The sequence below is a fragment of the Pseudorca crassidens genome, chromosome 19 (genome assembly GCF_039906515.1).
Source record: "Pseudorca crassidens isolate mPseCra1 chromosome 19, mPseCra1.hap1, whole genome shotgun sequence".
Lineage (NCBI taxonomy): Eukaryota > Metazoa > Chordata > Mammalia > Artiodactyla > Delphinidae > Pseudorca > Pseudorca crassidens.
Window position 1 is genome coordinate 6,233,331 of NC_090314.1, and position 19,163 is coordinate 6,252,493.

Genomic DNA, 19,163 nt, shown 5'->3' on the forward strand with positions numbered 1-19,163 from the left:
GCTGATTTTATGCTCTTATATTTTTTCCTGAGAATTCTGAGTCCCTTAAATATCTCTTATTTGCTTTGATAGTGAAAGGATTGAGGATCTGAAAACAGTGTTGTAGAATATTCCTTGTGTGCCCCAGTTTTCCTGTTTCTCGTGCTGTGTCCCCTGTTTATAGACGTTTCGTTCTACCTTTAGGTTCAGCGGGTCAGGATACCTGGATTCCCGTCCTGGCTCTGACATTCATTAGCTGGAGAATTGGGGTGAATATCTTCTCCCCCTCTGCCTCAGATAAGTCCTCATGGGCTGAAAAGGGGGACATGAGCTACATGCTCTTTGCTTTTCCCCTTGCTCCATAAGGACCTGGCATGCTTTCCCCATCCTCTCCAAGTTCTCAGATCGATTAGAAGCTGTATATACATGGGATTTTATTTACATGACTTGGTGCCCGTGCTTACAGCTATGTTTTGGTCCAGCCCTATTCCGCTCTCTCCTCTGCCCCGTATAGTACCTGAGGGAGGTGTAGCCACACACCAAAGCCCACTCGACTTCCTCAAATAGACAGTAAGAATGGAAAACACCTGATGTCCAAAGAGCCAAAACTGGGCCCACCATTTCCCGGGTGGGGCCTCTTAGACAAGTCACTTAGCTTCTTTAAACTTCAATTTCCTGGCCTTTAAATGGGCTAATAAACCAGCTCCTCCAGTGTTACCATAAACATTTTAAAACATGCCACATGAGAGCGCCTAGCACACCCTGAACAGGCCCTGTGTAGATGAACCAGCCAGGCATTGACAGATAACATGGGTCTTCCGGGCGCTGCAGTGGTGAATTGATCGGAGCTGTCCAGAGCCTGGGGTGGGAAGTCTGCTTAGGCTAATTGAACGGAGACCCCTGTCTCCCGTGCTCTTCTGCTCTCCAATGGGACTAATAGAGAGAAACAAGTTAATGAAAAGCAAACATTTCCTGGTGAGCGCTCCTCAGACAGCTGAGGGTGGCTGCAAGGTTGAGAAAGGAAACAACTTCATGTCAATTGGAAAGGTCAGGAAATCAGGAGAAGCAAAACAATCTCCAGACAAGAGGCAGTCCCTGGGAAGCCATGAGTGACAGTAGCCCGAGGCTGTTCACCCGGTGTGAGAAACAGGAAGGGTCCTGGGAGAAGTGAAACAATCCTCCTCTAAGCTGGGCTCCATTTCCTCCGTGTCCTCCTCCTGGAAGGCTAACAGATGACTTCAAAGTGATTCATGGGTGTGAGTCCACCGAATTCAATACTAGGTAGTTTTCTTCCCAGGAACCTAATGAAAAAGTGAGTCTCAGCCATGTTCAGGTTCGAAAGGACGGCTGCTGTGGTCCCTAAAACCTACCAGGTCGTAACTTCAAAATGATCATAGGAAACCCAGGATGTCAACCTGCAGGGTAACAAACATTGCGTGGACATTGGAGCCAGGCAGGAAGATGGCTAGAGACAGATCTCCCCACAAAATACCAGGCCAGTTCTAATGGGAAGAATGGTGATTTTAGGGTGGAGAAACCTGCAAGACACCAGCGTGGTTAGGTGATCGAGGCTAAGATTACTGATGACAGCATGTTTCGGTGTTTGGGCTGCCATAACAAAAATACCATAGACTGGGGGACTTAGACAACAGATATTTATTCTCACAGTTCTGGTGGCTGGAAGTCCAAGATCAAGGTGCCAGCAGGTTCAGTGTCTGGTGAGAGAGGTCTTCTAGGTTTGCAGATGCTGCCTTTCTGCTGGGTCCTCACATGGAGAGGAGAGTGAGACACAGAGAGACACAGAGAGAGAAAGCCCTTCTGTCTCTTCTTGTGGGGACACTAATACCCTCATAAGGAACCTGCTTTCATGACCTCATCGAAAGTTGCTTTCCAAAGGCACCACCTCCTAATACCATCACACTGTGGTTTAGAACTTCAACATGGGGATTTTAGGGGGCCACAAACATTCAGTTCATAACACAGCATGAATGGAGATTATGTTCCCCCTGAGGGAAGGCAGACAAGAGGCAGGATCCTTTCTGGGGAATTCTTGCCGAGTGTATATGACCAGAGTCTGATCATGAGGAAATATAGGGAAAGAACTCAGGCAGAGGGTTCTCCAAAGAATGAAAGGCTTGTACTCTTTAAGACATAGACAGGGAAAGACCAAGGAACTATTTCAGACTGAAAGAGACAATGAGACACAACAGATAAAAGTGATGTGTGTTTTTAAATGGGATTGGAAAGGGTAAAGAGATGTCCTCGAGAGTGATTTTTTTTTAATGTCCATCATTTTCTTCTACTGTAAGAAAGAGTGTTCTCTTGGGATTGACATATATACACTAATATGTATAAAAGAGATAACTAATAAGAACCTGCTGTATAAAAAATTAATTAAATTAAATTTTTTAAAAAAAGAAAGTGTTCCCTTCTCCTCCATTTATTTATTTACTTAAATCAGTATATGGGTGGTAATACAGTATTTTTTCAACCTTATTTAGGTATAATTGACAAATAAAATTGTAAAATATTTGAAGTGTACAACGTGATGATTTGATATATGCATCCATCGTGAAAGGATTCCCCACCGAGTTAATCCAGCACCTCTCATATTTACCTTTCTTGAAGTGAGAACATTTAGGTTCTGCGGTGCAGTGTTGTCAACTATAGTCACCATGTTATTTACAGTAGATCCTCAAACCTATTCATCTTACAACTGAAAGTTTGCACCCTTCTACCACCCTCTTCCTATTTTCCCCACCAAGCCCCTGCAGCCACTTTTCTATTCTCTGTTTCTATAAGCTTGACTTTTTTTTTTTTTTTTTTTTAGATTCTACAAAGAAGTGATACCACGCAGTATTTGTCTTTCTCCGTTTGGCTTATTTCACGGAGCATAATGCCTTCCAGGTCCATCCATGTTCTCACAAATTATAGTATTTTCTTCTTTTTAAAGGCTGAATCATATTTTATAGGGTAAATATACCACATTTTCTTGATCCATTCATTCACCGGTGGCCGTGCCTTGGCTATCGCGAATACTGCTGCAATGAACACGGGAGTGCACATATTTCTTGGAGATCCTGATTTCCATTCTTTTGGATATATACCCAGAAGAGGGACTGCTGGATCGTATGTAGTTTTATTTCTAATTTCTTGAGGCGCCTCCATGCAGTTTTCCAGTGGCTGTACCAATGTACATGTCCACCTACGCTGCACAAGGTTTCCCTTTTCTCCGCATGCTCACCAGCATTTGTTTCCTTTGTGTTTTAATTGAATTATAATTGGTTTACAACGTTGTGTTAATTTCTGCTGTACAGCAAAGTGACTCAGTTATACACACGCATATATTCTTTTTTATATTCTTTTCCATTATGGTTTACCCCAGGAGATTGGATATAGTTCCCTGTGCTATGCAGTAGGACCTTGTTGTTTATCCATTCTAAATGTAATAGTTTGCATCTGCTAATCCCAAACTCCCAATCCATCCCTCTCCCACCCCTCTCCCCCTTGGCAACCACAAGTCTGTTCTCTATGTCTATGAGTCTGTTTCTGTTTTGTAGATAGGTTCATTTGTGTCATATTTTAGATTCCACGTGTAAGTAATATCCTATGGTATTTGTCTTTCTCTTTCTGACCTATTTCACTTGGTATGATAACCTTATCTCCTGTCTTTTTGATAACAGCCATTTAACGGGAGTGAGGGGATATCTCATTGTGGTTTTGCTTTTCATTTCCCCGATAAGTAGTGACGTTGAGCCCCTTTTCATGTACCTGTCGGCCATTTGCATGTCTCTGAAAAAACGTCTGTTCAGGTCCTTTGTCCATTTTTCGTCGGGTTTTTGTTATGTTGCTATTGAGTTGTATGAGTTCCTTGAGTATTTTGGATGTTAACCCTCATCAGATATGTGGTAGCAACCCAGTATTTTTTTTTTTTTTTTTTTTTTGCGGTTCACGGGCCTCTCACTGTTGTGGCCTCTCCCGTTGAGGAGCACAGGCTCCGGATGCGCAGACCCAGCGGCCATGGCTCACGGGCCCAGCCGCTCCACGGCACGTGGGATCCTCCCGGACCGGGGCACGAACCCGTGTCCCCTGCATCAGCAGGCAGACTCTCAACCACTGTGCCACCAGGGAAGCCCACAACCCAATATTTTGATGCTCAAAGTGTCCCTGCTTTGTTTGGTGGGATCCTTCAAGAAGACTTCTGTGCCCTTTAGATTCGTGCCCCTGATTCTTCAGACTCTTTCCGACTTTCTGGCACAATGTTCCAAGGTCATCTTAAGTTTCTTGTCCTACCGCTACACCAGCTCTTTGCTCCAAGATGCCCTGGTTTTTTTCAGTGAAGTATTTAGAAGATGGGCACTCAGTGGGTTCATTGCTTTGGGAGACGAGGTGGCTGCTTCAAGTTACTCCTAGTTACTAACTAGGAGACTTTAATGAGAATTGTGCTTCTGAGTAACGTCCTTGAAATCTGGAAGTAGACCCCAGCCAGGGTGGAGGTCTTCTCAATCCAACTGCAGATGGATCCGCCTACAGATATTTCTGTAATATGTAGACTCAGAGAGTAAAAAATTGTTGGTAAGACTAAACATGTGAAGAACACAAAAATGATTTTTCTTTGCTTTATGCTGTAGGTAGGAAAATGTGTTCACCCGGGACCAGTTCAAGCACTGTGAATTAGTTCCCTGTCATTTCTATCCAATGTGGACAAAGCAATGAAAGAAAAAAAAAGCAATCAAGCATTGTTCTGTATGTCATGTAAAAGAAACTATTGCTACAGTTTAGCTTTTTCAGCAGGTGGTTTGCATAGCAGGAAGATACATACACGAGCACAAAGGATTTGAGGAAGTAGTTACATTCTCTCTAAGCTCCAGATTGATCTCCTGCCATTTTGAGGTTTGCTCATGAATTAGGAGGAAAAATGTCCCATGTTTTATAGATGAGTTTTCCCAGCTACCAGATTACAAGCTAATGAGACAAATTTGGGGTGCATCAGGTCTACTTTACCCCATTTCCAGGCTCTTCTTTCTTCTCCTCTTTGCTCCTGGGGTCTCTGATAGGAAATGTAGGTAATTTCCTCACCACAGTATAGTTTAGGTTGACAAGACTACTGTAACTAATCCAGTTGCGAACGAATCCAGTAACTAATCCCGTAACCCAGTTGTAGACATTCTAGGGCCATATTGCCCGAAGTGTTTCTCACTTGACTCTGAGCACTAGAAGGGCAGAGACTGTGTTTTATTTTATCTTAGAAGTGGAAGTAACAGTAGTTACAGCTGCTGTTTACTGAGCACCCACAGAGAGCTAAATGTTTTGCTTATGCCCATTCTAATTCTCACTGCAGTCCTTCAGGGTGGTGGGATAACCATCCCCATATTCCAGATGAGGACCGAGGCTTCACCACGAGGTTATAACGTGGCCAAGATCCAACAGTTGGCAGTAGGATTTGGATGTGAACTGTGGAATCTGGCTGCTCTGAAGCCTCGGTTCTTTCCACTAGCCTAACCCTCACCCCCCAGCACTGTGGAGAATGCAAACACATAACAAGATTGAGTCTGTGATTACTGAACAGAATTGAACTAGACTGGGTCGTGAACAGGAGGAACACCCAGCAGCTCCAGGGACGTATTCTAACCAGACTGGTGCGGGTGAAGGTGGGGAGTAAAACTTTGCAATGGGGGGAGGAACTCCAGACTGGACCCTCATCTACGGCTGGAGCCTTAGAGTAAATAAGTGACTCCAACTTTTTGATCCTTAGTTTCCAAAATGCTAAAATGAGGTGGGGACACCTGACCGCCAGCATTCCTTCTAGCTTTATTCTTCTTTACTCTCCCTTGTCAAAAATTCTTTCTTCTGCACCATTAGGGGAAAAGCTCTGAAATTCCTCATCCCATCACCTTCCTCCCCACCTACCCCAACCGTTAGCACCCATCTTCCCCCTTATTTTATTTATTTATTTATTTGCGGTACGCGGGCCTCTCACTGTTGTGGCCTCTCCCGTTGCGGAGCACAGGCTCCGGACGCGCAGGCTCAGCAGCCACGGCTCACGGACCCAGCCGCTCCGCGGCATGTGGGATCCTCCCGGACCGGGGCACGAACCCGCGTCCCCTGCATCGGCAGGCGGACTCTCAACCGCTGCGCCACCAGGGAACCCGCCCCTCCCCGCCCTTATTTTAGAATTAGCTTTTCTAAAAAGAACTGGAAGCAATCAGCTGCTTTTGGAAGAGTAGATGCTTGGCAGATAGAGGTGTAATATCAAGCAATTCCTACTTGAGTGCAACCCAACGCATCCACAATGTGCCCAGGAATTAAAGGGGGAAAAAGTCCATACTTACTTATCCTCTTTTATTTTTCTTTGCATTGGAACAAATAAAGAACGAAAGGTTGTTGTTTAAATGCAGAAGCATCAACAACGAAGATCAGCACATTCTGGAAAGAAAAGCCAAATTCTCCCTAAAATGAAGAGGCCTTTAGACACGTGATAAAAGCTACTCATTCCATTGTTTTTCTCAGATGAAAGAGGGGGTGCTGTTTTTAAGCTCCAAAATCTATGTTGTGTAAATGTGCTTGGTAACAAAGTCTGGGGGAAATATCAAGCACGTATTTATTTTTAAGTGTATATATTGCTGATTTATTTATTTAGACCGAAGTCCAAACATGAACTGAGACCAGGATTAGGCAAACAAACAAACAAAAAAGGCTAAGGCTGAAACTCTGGCGGAAATGAACACATTTTCCACGCTGGAGTTTGAAAATTAACACCTTCAAGAACCAGCACTCATTAGCACATCAAGAATTAGTGTGATGCCTCTTTCAGCCCTGCTAATGAAACAATTCTTCGTATTCGTGTTTTTGCAGAAAGCAGAGGTAGCCTGGCTTCCAGGAGCCGAATTCCATGGAGGTCAATCCAGGTTCACCTGTCAAAAATAGAAGTACTGACCGATAAAGAATTTTTTCCAATGTAATCTTTTCAGGGTCTGGGAGTATTCTGAAGAAATACAACCAGGCAGGGGCACACTGATGGATGGGGAGTGCAGGACCGTCGAATTCCCCCCCACCCCGTTCCCAGGAGCCCCACTCACGTGACGGCTGCAGCCCCCTTCCCGTAAGACCCAGGTTGCAACCTGAGCCCACTTCACCTGGGCTCCAACTCCTCCAAAGAGAAAAAGAGAAAACTCCAAATTGTGGCCCAATAACTAAATCAGTGAAAGGAGGCTGGGTGATTGGGGGAAGGTTTTCTACTGCAGAAACACAAAAATCTACTTAAAATTTAACTCCCCTTGAGTAAAAAGACTGTTGAAAACCTCTCCTAGAAACGGTAGAAACTGCAAATTCTCCGTCTGCAAGTAAAGGGCTCTCTATAGGGAGAGGATATGCCCCACTTTAAAATATAGAAGTTATGATTATGGGCATTACAAAAGGACTCCCCCACTGATGAGCGGTTTCACTGTATTCCTTTTCTAAAATTTAACTTGTGCATTATAGAATGAAAGTAGAAAATACAAATTTTTTTTAAAGTAGAATAAATACCCCATAACCCACCTCTCAGATATAAACACTGCAAACATCACCCCCTCCCTGATATTTTTTTCCTTTGCCTATACAATGACACATATATTTTGGACAAGAATGAAATCATATTCGACGTATTTGATAGCCTATTTTTTCACTTAACATACATTATGAAGAATATATTTCTCCGACATCAATTTTAATGGCTGTATGGGCTTTCATAAAATGGGTTTATTGAATATTCTCCATGGATGTTCATTAAAATTACTTTTGATTTTTCACTTTTATAAAGAATGCTGCAGTGTAAATTTTTTCAGCTAAATACTCACTTCTCTATCTGTCTCTCTAGAATCAATTCACAAATCTGAAATTCTGTTGGAGGAGGTGCCAATTTAAAGTGTTTGTTCACTGTAGCCAGACTGCTGTCCAGAAGCTTGCCATGGGAATGTGCAGTTGTTAATAACCACTTAGAAGGAGCACAGCTTTGGAAACTCCTCTGGGGGGTCTTTCTTATCTTTTCCCTTTTTCCAGCATGTCCTTACCTATTTGCAGGCAGCCTGCTAGGTGGTCCCGATATATCGATAGTGATAAAATTACAATTTCGTCACTAATTGGAGAAGCCTTCAGGAGCAATTTCCCATTCTTTCACATCTTCTTGATCTTGTGCTCTTTTTTCAGAAAAAAAAAAAAATCGGTATTTTCTCAAACACGGGCTCATTTTCAGTGGTCCAGCAGATAAGCCAGCTCCTTGGTCTCTGCAACAATCTGGCGAGGTAGTTACTATTTTCCACAATCATGAAATTCAATGCAATCATGCTTGTGAAATACTTGCGAGTAACTATTTTTGAGGTCCCCTTGAGGAGACCATGATGACATAGGGTCCAAGCTTGGAGGTGGTCCTTGGGGAGCAGGTGAGGAAGGGGTGTCTTTCTAGTTTGATCTCAACACTTTTCCCAGGCCAGTGAGGTTGGGCTGGCATTTTCCACACTTGGGAGAGGTAAAATTCCCATTTCTTTATAATAGCTCCCCTTTTTAAGGATGATTGGATATATTTTTCTATTGTTTGAAACCAAAGACCCTCAAGATGGATTTAACTTCCGGAAGGGTCATTCAAGATAAGATACAACTTTGTCCAGGGGAGGAAGCAAAACACTGACTTATTGAAAAATTGAAATGCAGAGAAGACCCTCAAAAGCCTGTATTCCAAAATGTCAGGTAAGAATTAAAATAAATGTCAGATAATATTAAGATAAAACTCATTCCATTGCTGCCTCATTTTTTTTTTTTAATCCAAAAGATTGCATCCTTTACAAAGCATTTATTCTTGGGCTTCCCTGGTGGCGCAGTGGTTGAGAGTCCGCCTGCCGTTGCAGGGGACACGGGTTCGTGCCCCGGTCTCCAGTGGTCATTACCAAATCCTTTGATTTGTCTTATAAATCCCTGAGACACTGCATCTTCCACGTATTAGACGCATGGATACTGGAGCTGAGTAGACTACAGTCCCTTTGCAGGAATCTCTTAATGAGTCTTATTTTTGTCCTGAAGGTATAGTCAATTTTTAAATGGTAGTATTTTCACTAGGTAGTCAGCTCTTTTAGGACAGACACTAAGTCCTATCATATTCATGTTCTAAACATATAAGCTTGTGTCTGGCACGTACTGGATGCTCAGTAAATAGCTGAACTTAACAGTTTAAGAAATACTTTGAACATCATTTGTTGAGGTAATCATCACAGGAGTCCTTTTGTGTAGGTAAGAGTATTAAATGGTACTGACCTGCCTCCGTATTTTACTTCTCTCTCCCCGTTTGCCCTGTAGCCCAGGCTGGGCATGGGCAGGCTGGAGAAAAATGAATGGAAATACTGGGTGCTGGACCTTTTGATCAACTGATCATCTGTTGTCTTTTAGGCAGACTTTCCCAGTGCCTCTTAGCTTGAGAGCTCCTTGCTTGAAGGTCCCTTTGGGTCTTTGTTATGGATTTAGATGGTGAAATATAGGGGTCTAGCTAAGATGGAGTGCTGAAATGACAATAGCAGAATGAATGAACTGAATATATGTGCTCATGTGATTTCTTGGCGTTAATCTTTCATTCATTTCTTCAGCTTTTATTTCAGAAACTATTCATTATAGCAAGCACGGGGCTGGCGTTGAGGACGTGATGTTCTTTTCTTATTATCTTTTTTTATTGAAGTATAGTTGATTTACAATGTTATGTTAATTTCTACTGTACAGCGTGTTTCAGTTATGCATATATATGCATTCTTTTTTATATTCTTTTCCATTATGGTTTATCATAGGATATTGAATATAGTTCCCTGTGCTACACAGTAGGACTTTTTTACCCATTCTATATATAATAGTTTCTGCATCTGCTAATCCCAAACTCCCAATCCATCCTTCCCTCAGCCCCCTTCCCGCTTGGCAACCACAAGTCTGTTCTCTATGTCTGTGAGTCCATTTCTGTTTTGTAGATAAGTCCATTTGTGTCATATTTTAGATTCCACATATAAGTGATATCTTATGGTATTTGTCTTTCTCTTTCTGACTTACTTTACTTAGTATGATCATCTTTAGGTCCCTCCATGTTGCTGAAAACAGCATTATTTTGTTCTTTTTTATGGCTAATATTCCATTGTATATATGTATCACATCTTCTTTAACCATTCATCTGTCAATGGACATTTAGGTTGTTTCCGTATCTTGGCTATTGTAAATAGTGCTGCTATGAACACAGGGGTGCATGTGTCTTTTCTAATTAAAGTTTTGAGGACACGATGCTCTTAATCATGCCCCAGGTTGAATAGAATCCATAATTCATATCCAGCAATAGCAGCAAATTTTTTTAAAAAAAGAATGTAAGTGGAGTGATAGTCAACCACATTAGGCGACCAGCAAGAAATGCCTTGTTCAGTGATAAAATTTCTCCCTGTAGGACTTATCTCACCTGGGATCATTTACATTAGGTTTTGGTTTAACTATTCCTCCCTAGAGGAGGAGGTATGTATTATCTCATACAGCCTATGCCAGCTGTGAACTTCCTGGCTACACCAATAAATGTATACAGAGAACATTCTGCATGATAATTCAACTAGTCTTCTCTTCTATCACCTGCCTACTGATGCTAGAATAAACGTACTGGGGGAGAAATGACCTTTAAAGGGTCATATAAGGAGTGAGCTCCTTCAAAGATTAAAGATGTCTCCTTTTTTTTTTCTCTTTCAGTTCAAAGGAGAGATAGGTTAACAAAACAAACTCGTAAGAGATCAGGTTGAGGTGAAGCTGCCGTTCTGCAGGCACTGGAGCAAGGTGTGGGTTTCAGATGAAAGAAATTTAGGGATATCTTGGTGGATGGGTTTTACCAGGAAAAAACCAAAACCAAAACCAAAACAGCCTGCTTCCTCACTTCAGAAAATGATGAATCTTTTCTGTCTGCCTCTGTGACCTCGTTAAGGTGAAGAATGTTTTGAATCCTTTGGGGGTAGAGGGGTGTCGGGTCTGGCTCTGGTGACATTTTTGTGGATATAACTTCATTGTTTGTGACTCACATTGTAATCGCTTCCTAACAGCACCGAAGGGGAGGCTTTCTTTATGAGAAATGCTTTCAACCCTACTCTTCAGACTTGGCCAGACTAGGAAGGTCTACTTATCACTGAGGTCTCAGCTCCTGTCCTCTGTCAGCACTGGAACTGCTAACCACTCTTCACCCCACTGCAGTGGCGCCAGCCCCTTCCCGGTTGGACCCCATACCCTCTGCCTAAGCATTTACTGCAGCAGTTTTGGTATTTCTTGCTCTTAACTTCTAGACTAGAGTGGTTCCATTGGGGTGTTACTTTCCCAGGATGCGGGGTGCCTTTGGGGATTTGTGGGTAGGGGGGCGGTATTTTTTGGTTGTCACAGTGACCTGGAGGGCACTGCCAGCATTTCACAGGCAAGAACCAGGGAGATTGTACCTTCTTGCCATGCAAGGAATGAACCAACAGAAAGGATGAACCTCATCTCTCTTGAGTTGTGAATGTTCAGCTGGACATTTACGTACAACGAAAACCCAGTTTATACTCCTCTGAGCCTAGAATCTAACTCCACGTTATACACCAAGTAGATTTCTACCCTCCTGTATCCTGAATTCTCTAGGAAGGCAGCTACTCTGTAAGTCAAGGAAAGACTGTACTTCGTTTTCTTTAAAAGACATAGTTAATTGTTCACTATTTCAGCGACAATAGTTCTCAGGCTAATTGAGTCAACAAAAAATAACAACAATAAATATGAGCCTGTCCCCTGCAACTGTCACAGTCAAGGTGATTCTACGCCTAGGGTAGGCATTTGGTGACTATTACGGTGGGTCATGCCTGAGTATTTGCATATCGCGATACATGTTTCTCACGCAGCACTTTTATTTTCCACTTATATTACAAAAAGGTGTTCTGTTGATTTGTTGATATGTGAGCAGATAGATTCCATTAGCTGTATAAATAAAAGAAAATTCAGGATAATAATAGGAGTGATTATAAAATGTTATAAGAAAGGAAGTGCTGGGTCTGATAGAGGTAAGAACTACTATACCGGCCCATAACTTCCTTGAAGGTCTTCCTGTCATTCAAGGGGAACAATCATATTTGTATCTTTATCACTGGTTCATAACAGAATGCTTCCCACTAGAAGACACCAAAATAGTTTAATGTTATTTCATGTCCGTAACCTGCATTTCCTGTTTCTCGCTAATGGGAATCCCTTCCAACATTAATGCAAGGCTACAAAATCATTTCCTCTCAGCTGTTTCAAAGAGTGTCTAACAGCAAATAAGATCAGCTTTGTAAGGCATCAATCATTTTTATAACAAAAACAGAGCTACGTATATGTGGGAGCATGGCGTATGAGAAAGGTCTCTTTACGACTGAGTAAAGAATGAATGACTTGGGCTTCCCTGGTGGCGCAGTGGTTAAGAATCCTCCTGCCAATGCAGGGGACATGCGTTCGAGCCCTGGTCCAGGAAGATCCCACATGCCGAGGAGTAACTAAGCCGGTGCGCCATAGCTACTGACCCTGCGCTCTAGAGCCCGCGAGCCACAACTACTGAGCCCATGAGCCACAACTACTGAAGCCCATGAGCCTAGAGCCCTTGCTCCGCAGAAAGAGAAGCCACAGCAATGAGAAGCCTGCGCACCGCAACGAAGAGTAGCCCCCACTCGTCGCAATTAGAGAAAGCCCGCACACAGCAACAAAGACCCAGTGCAGCCAAAGATAAATCAATTAATTTTTAAAAAGAATGAATGACTTACTAAATGTTGTTGAGAAAATTGGCTATACCCATACTGAAAAAAAGTAGAGCCCTGCCTCACACAACAGCACAGAAACACTCTCCAGATGGAATAAAGGCATAAATCCGTAAAGCAAAACTTGAAAACTGTGAGAATACATAGAAGTATGCTTTTATGAACTTGGAAGAGGGAAGAATTTCCTAAACAAGACCCAGAAAGCACAGATCATAAGGAAAAGATTGATGAATTTGACCATATTAAATATTAAGGTCTCTGAATTTCCATACACCATCAAGTGTTGTACTTCCTAATGAAAAAACAATATTAGCAATGGATCTAACTAATGAAGCGTCCAGAATATATTTTTAAACTCCTATCAGCCAAGAAGGAAAGGACAAAAATATGCAAAAGTAGACAAAAGATGTGAACAAGTAAATCAATGAATAGGAAGCTCAAATGGCCACTAGTTCCATGAAAAGTTCAACTTTTCTAGCAATCAAAAAGTGAAAATGGCAGACTGCTTTATGCCTCTTAGCTTGGAAAAAAATAGCACTTCTGAAAAAAAAAAGTGTTGATGAATATTCAGAGTCTCAGATGGGGCCGATGAGAGTGTAAGTTGATCCCCTCACTGCGGAGAAAAGCTTGCTACACTTTGTGAAGCTAAATTCAAATGCAATGTATGACTCATCAAATCCATCGCTAGGTAACTACCATCAGCGGAGTGTATTTCAAAGTGCTCTTTAAAGAACCCACAGTAGAAAGTACCTTTTACAGGACAACCCAGTACATGTATACATATACATTTGTAAATAAAGTAAGACATCATTTCATACAACATTCATTGCCCTTAATTACATGTGAGGCACTTTTACATTTTTTGTATTACTTTATCATGTTTCTTAAAAAATTTTGGTAGTGACTTGCTAGATTTATTTCACAGTCCTCTAATGGGCTGCAACCAATACTCACCAAGAGAAGCTCTCAAACACGCATGAGGAGATGTGTAAGAGGGTTACCAGGGACAACCTTGTTCTCCTTACTTGCTACCAGTTTCCGTTCACAAACCATCTCTTCTCTTCTTTGAAAACTAGGAGACCATCAAACCATCGGTGTTTGTTTCAAAGCCAAATATGTTCATTTTCGGCTGTAATAAAATACTTTTGTCATGGAGCCTTTGAAGTTCTTTGAACTCCTTGGAATAAAAGTTCCAGCTTAATATGGTGATGTTGGTCCCTTTAAAGCCGAGCTCCACATCTTAGGTGATAATCTCCCATCCATCTTCACGCGGGTTTCAGATCCTCTGTGTTTCTCTTACCATCCGTTAGATGTTCTTTCCTACCCATAGTGATCTGAACATCTACCTGAGGCCAAGCTATAGTTGTCACTATAGATTTCTCTTGCAATAGCTCAATTTAATCATTGGATAATAAAATGTCTCAGTTGGCAGACTCTAATGGTGATAGAATTTCACCCTGAAACCAGGTCATGAGCAGCTGTAAATTCAAAGAATCAGTTGAAGAGTCCAAAAGAAAAGACATAAAAAGCAGAAGATCAGCTCAAAAGGAGGGTTGGAAAAATAGGTTCAATATGTAGTGTGAAAACCCTCAAAGGTGAACAATGATTTCCTAAAGTAGGAGATATGAGTTCCACATCATCAGGAGTGCATTTCCCAAACTGATGACCCACAAACTACAGTTCCATAGCATGTCACTAGATATATTATGATAAATATGTTCTCAGTTCAAGTAAGGTTGTGAAATTCAATTAAACATAGTTAAACAGATTGTTTTAATAGCTGAGATTCTTAGAAACTCTACATTTTAAATGCTTATTGTGGTTCCCCCCAAACAATCCCTAAATGTTTCCCTGCCTTGTTTAATCATGGAATGTGTTATGTACTTTCTTCCCCAGAGCATCCATTAGCCTCCCCTCAACCTATTATTTTGCTCAAGTTTCTTTGAAAAACATTATACTAGGGGGGAAAAAAGTACATAAGAAAGGAAATGAGCAACATAGAAAAAAGGAACATAGAAAGCGGAAAGCAAAAAATAAAATAATAGAAGAAATTATGGTATTTGTAACATTAAATATAGATGAATTAAACATCCATATTAACATAAAAATTTCTCATATTAGATGCAAAAATTAAGCAAATTTTAATTTCAAAAAGCACAAGGGATAAAATAGTAAGTTAGAAGAACAAAACTGAGAAGAATTGCCTTCATAGTATAGATTAAACTTTATATTTTATAAAGAAATTATAAATTAAAAATTTGAAAAAAGAGAGAAGGGAGGGAAGGAAGGAAGGAAGGAGAGAAGGAAGGAGAAAAGAAACAGAGAAAAATAGGTTGGCAAAACTAACATCAGGAACAACAGAATTTATAACAAAATTATATTTTTAAAAAAGGAAGGAAGAAATAATCCATGATAAGGCAATCATAGTTATGAGCCTATATAGTTCCAGTGACCTAGAATTGAAATATATAAAGAAAAATTATTATTAGATATACAAATAAATATGTATGATCAAAAGCAGAGCTGTGATCATTAGACTAAATAATTGGATTAAAAATACATAATGACATAGAAGATTTGAATAATGTAATTAATAAGGTTATTTTATCAAACATGTTTATATATCAAATTTACACCAAATAGAATACAATTCTTTCCAAAAATCCATCAAACACTTATAAAAGTAATTAATATACTAGGCTGCAAAGACAAATATAATAAATTCTAAAATATAGACATTAAACAGGCAAACATCTATCAATACAGCATAGTGTCAAGCAGTAGAAAGAATATATCTGAAATATATAAATGACAAAAATGAACTAAAAAAGACATTGAAAACTGGAGTTGATCACTAATAGTGAAATAATTTAGGGAAGCTTCTAGATAATCAGTGATTAAAACCCCAGGCCCAGGTGGTTTTGGGGTGAGTTTTTTGAGCCTTCAAGAAAGAGAGGATTCTCATACCATTTAAACCGTCCTAGGAAAGGATAGAAAGTTTGCCAACTCAGTTCATGAGGCCAGCTTCACCTTGGTGCATAGCCTGACAAAGAATGAACTTGTCCTGTCTTAGCATCACAAAAGAGGGGACAACCAGGTAACACATGTATCTTCTGATGTGACTCAACACGAATCACACATCCCCGATGTGAACGGTTACACTCTATGACAAAATATTTGACTCGAATACATCAAGATTAGATTTTACTCCACTTTGCAGGATATATATGGGATAGAGGGACAAGCTAAAAAACACAATGAATAAGCAACTGATTCCAGAAAGAAGGACATTCTGGAGTTTGATAGGCCTGATATTTCAAACCAAGCCAGTGCTATTTGAAAGAGACTTAAAAGAAATAACAGGCAATCAATCAGCCAACCAACCAATCAATCAACAGAATTAAACAAAACAAAACAAAGGAAATAAGAGGCAAATGGGAAGTGTAGTCCTGGATTGGATATGATTTTGAAAAAAAAAAAACAGCTAAAAAGAGTTTTGTGGTCAATCAGGGGAAGTTTATTGTAGCCTAGCCATCAGATAAGACAAAAAAATTATTGAAATGGAAAGGTAAACAATATTAACAAAAAAAGTTACAAAGCAGTATATACCACGTGAACTCACTTTGGTATAAAAATTATAAAAAAATTATGAAAGGATATGAACTACTACATTGTTAAAAGGGCATTCTGTGAGTAGTGGGATACAATGTTTTCATACTCTTTGTTTTGTTCTCTGTATTTTATAATTTTCTTAAATGTATATATGTGCTTTTGTAACAACGAATGATGATTGTAAACTACAGTATATGTAACGTACTCCATTTACAAGTGTGGCAAAAATTTAAAAACTACATAGACTAGGGCTTCCCTGGTGGCGCAGTGGTTGAGAGTCTGCTTGCCGATTCAGGGGACACGGGTTCGTGTCCCGGTCCGGGAAGATCCCACATGCCGCGGAGCAGCTGGGCCCGTGAGCCATGGCCGCTGAGCCTGTGCGTCCGGAGCCTGTGCTCCGCAACGGGAGAGGCCACAACAGTGAGAGGCCCACGTACCGCCAAAAAAAAAAAAAAAAATACATAGACTAGTTTGAATATAGTGAGGTCTCATAATTTTCTTAAAATTAATCTATACATGTTATGCATGTTCAGTCCCAATTTCAATGAGGCATTAAAAAAATCTTTAGTTTATTATTATGGTACTAAAATCAACAGCCATAAAAGAAAATTGACAATTAAAGGAAACTATATAACTTTTTCTGTATAGAAGTAATTGAATGGCAAATGTTGAACAAGAGTCAAAGTTTTACCAAGAGCAAATTAACATATAAAACAAATTTTTATAAATCAGTGAGAGAAAATAATACCCCTACCCCACCATAAATGATTTTAACATACATATCTAAGAATTACAAAAACATAGCCAAGAAAGTACTGGGCTCCTGGTGCACCACAGACAGCTCCTAGGCAAAGATGGGCATAACACACAGCCCAAGCCTCTAAAATGGGCCTGCAAACTCAAGTGTCTCCGAGAGTGGGCATATAGATGTGTGAAGCAGGGTATACCATGGGTACCAAGAAATGGGAAGTGATGAGGGCTGGGTAAACTAGAACGTTAAAGTCTTATCAAAGAACAGCCAAGTCAATGTTCTTTTCTAAAGTTGTACCTCTCTAATTTAGCCTGTGGGCCATGAGATTGTGACTTGTGTGTTGATGCTAAAAACAAAATGGTCCAAGCAGCTCTGGAAAATGTACTTTGGGCATAGAATGATACATTTTCTGGATGAGTAATAAGAAGGAGACAAAAGATACCAGTGGCGTCCCAGGACAGATTGCTTAAATGTGCAAAACGTAAGAGCATACACTACACACTTTACCCTCAAGAAGACTTCACCTGAGTCAGAGGAGCTTTCAGGTGACTTTCAAGAGAACAGATGCAGAGAACTGTGGAGACAGCTATTATCTAGAAGGAAGAGAGTTACAAGAGCATGACTGAGGGAAAGAGAGGTTGAGAGAGCGTTGTTTGCCATAGAAGTTGACTATGAACAAAACCAGTACCATAGAAGGATGGCTGCAGGTAGGAGCAAAACCATGGGGAAGACTTTCCCAAGATGATAGGTATCATCTGTGGGCCCTGTTGGCCTGGAGTATTTAGGTCTCCACACACATCTTCTTGTGTATAAAAACATTCCTTTACTGAGTTGTATAGTGTACCCCCCAGAATCATGTCCACCCAGAACCTTGCAGATGTAATTAGTTAAGATGAAGCCATACCAGATTAGGGTGGGCCCTAAACACCGTGACCAGTGTCCTTATAAGAAGGCCATGTAAGGACACAGACAGCCGTACTCACAAGGAGAGTGCCAAATGGCCGGGGCGGGGGGCAGAAATGGCAGTGATGCAGCCACAAGCTAAGGAATGCCAAGGATTGCCAGCCACCCCCAGAATCTAGGAGGAAGCAAAAAATGATTCTTTTCTGGAGCCTTCAGAGGGAGTATGGCCCTGCTGACCCCTTGATTCCAGACTTCTAGACTCCAGAACTGGGAGAGAAGAAATTTCTGTTGTTTTTAGCCACATAATTTGTGGTCCTTTTAAAAGGGAGCAGGACCCTATGGTTCTCCCCACACCTCCCTGCCCTCCGCCTACCTTTTCTCTGTAGAAAAACTTTAGCAAAAGAGTAAGTTGAATCAGAGAAGTGAGAAAATGCAGAAGCAAAGGAAAGCAGTCCAACAGGACAAAATAGTAATAGGTTAGTCATTAAGCAAAGTCAAGGACCTTTAGTTCCTCCTCAAGGACTATAGATAATATTCTGAGCCATCTCCTGGGAGCTGCCTTGTAGACACTGAAACCCTACCAGGTGGAAGAAGTTAACCACATGATGACCAGGCTGTAGCCATGACATAAGCTGCCACAATTCAGAGAATTTTCCTCAAGGAAACGGGAACGAATTGACCCTGGAATTGCAGACTGACTGTACTTAAAACAATCAAGATGACGCTGATCAGACCACCGCATGACCAATTTCAAGACGACAGTCGGAACTGACGGTGCTGTTCTACATGTAGTCCCCTCCCTCCGGCTATACACCCCTGAAACTCCCCTTTAAAAGCTCTTGCCCACTGATTGTCATTGGGAGAGTCGGCCTTTGGACGTGAGTCCACCCACCCCCAGTTGCCAGCCTCCAAAATAAAGCAAACTTTCCACCAACTGTGCCTCTTTATTGGCTTTAGAGCAGTGAGCTGCCGGACCCCACTTTCTCTAACAATTTGTTACTGCAGCCTTAAGAAATGAACACACGTCTTACATTTGACAGCAGAGAGAGAAGTCAGGCTGGAAGTGTTGGGATAGAATGCAGTAAAGAGTCAGATCCTCTGAACAGAAGTGCCAACAGGCTGTCTTTAGTGGAGCTGGA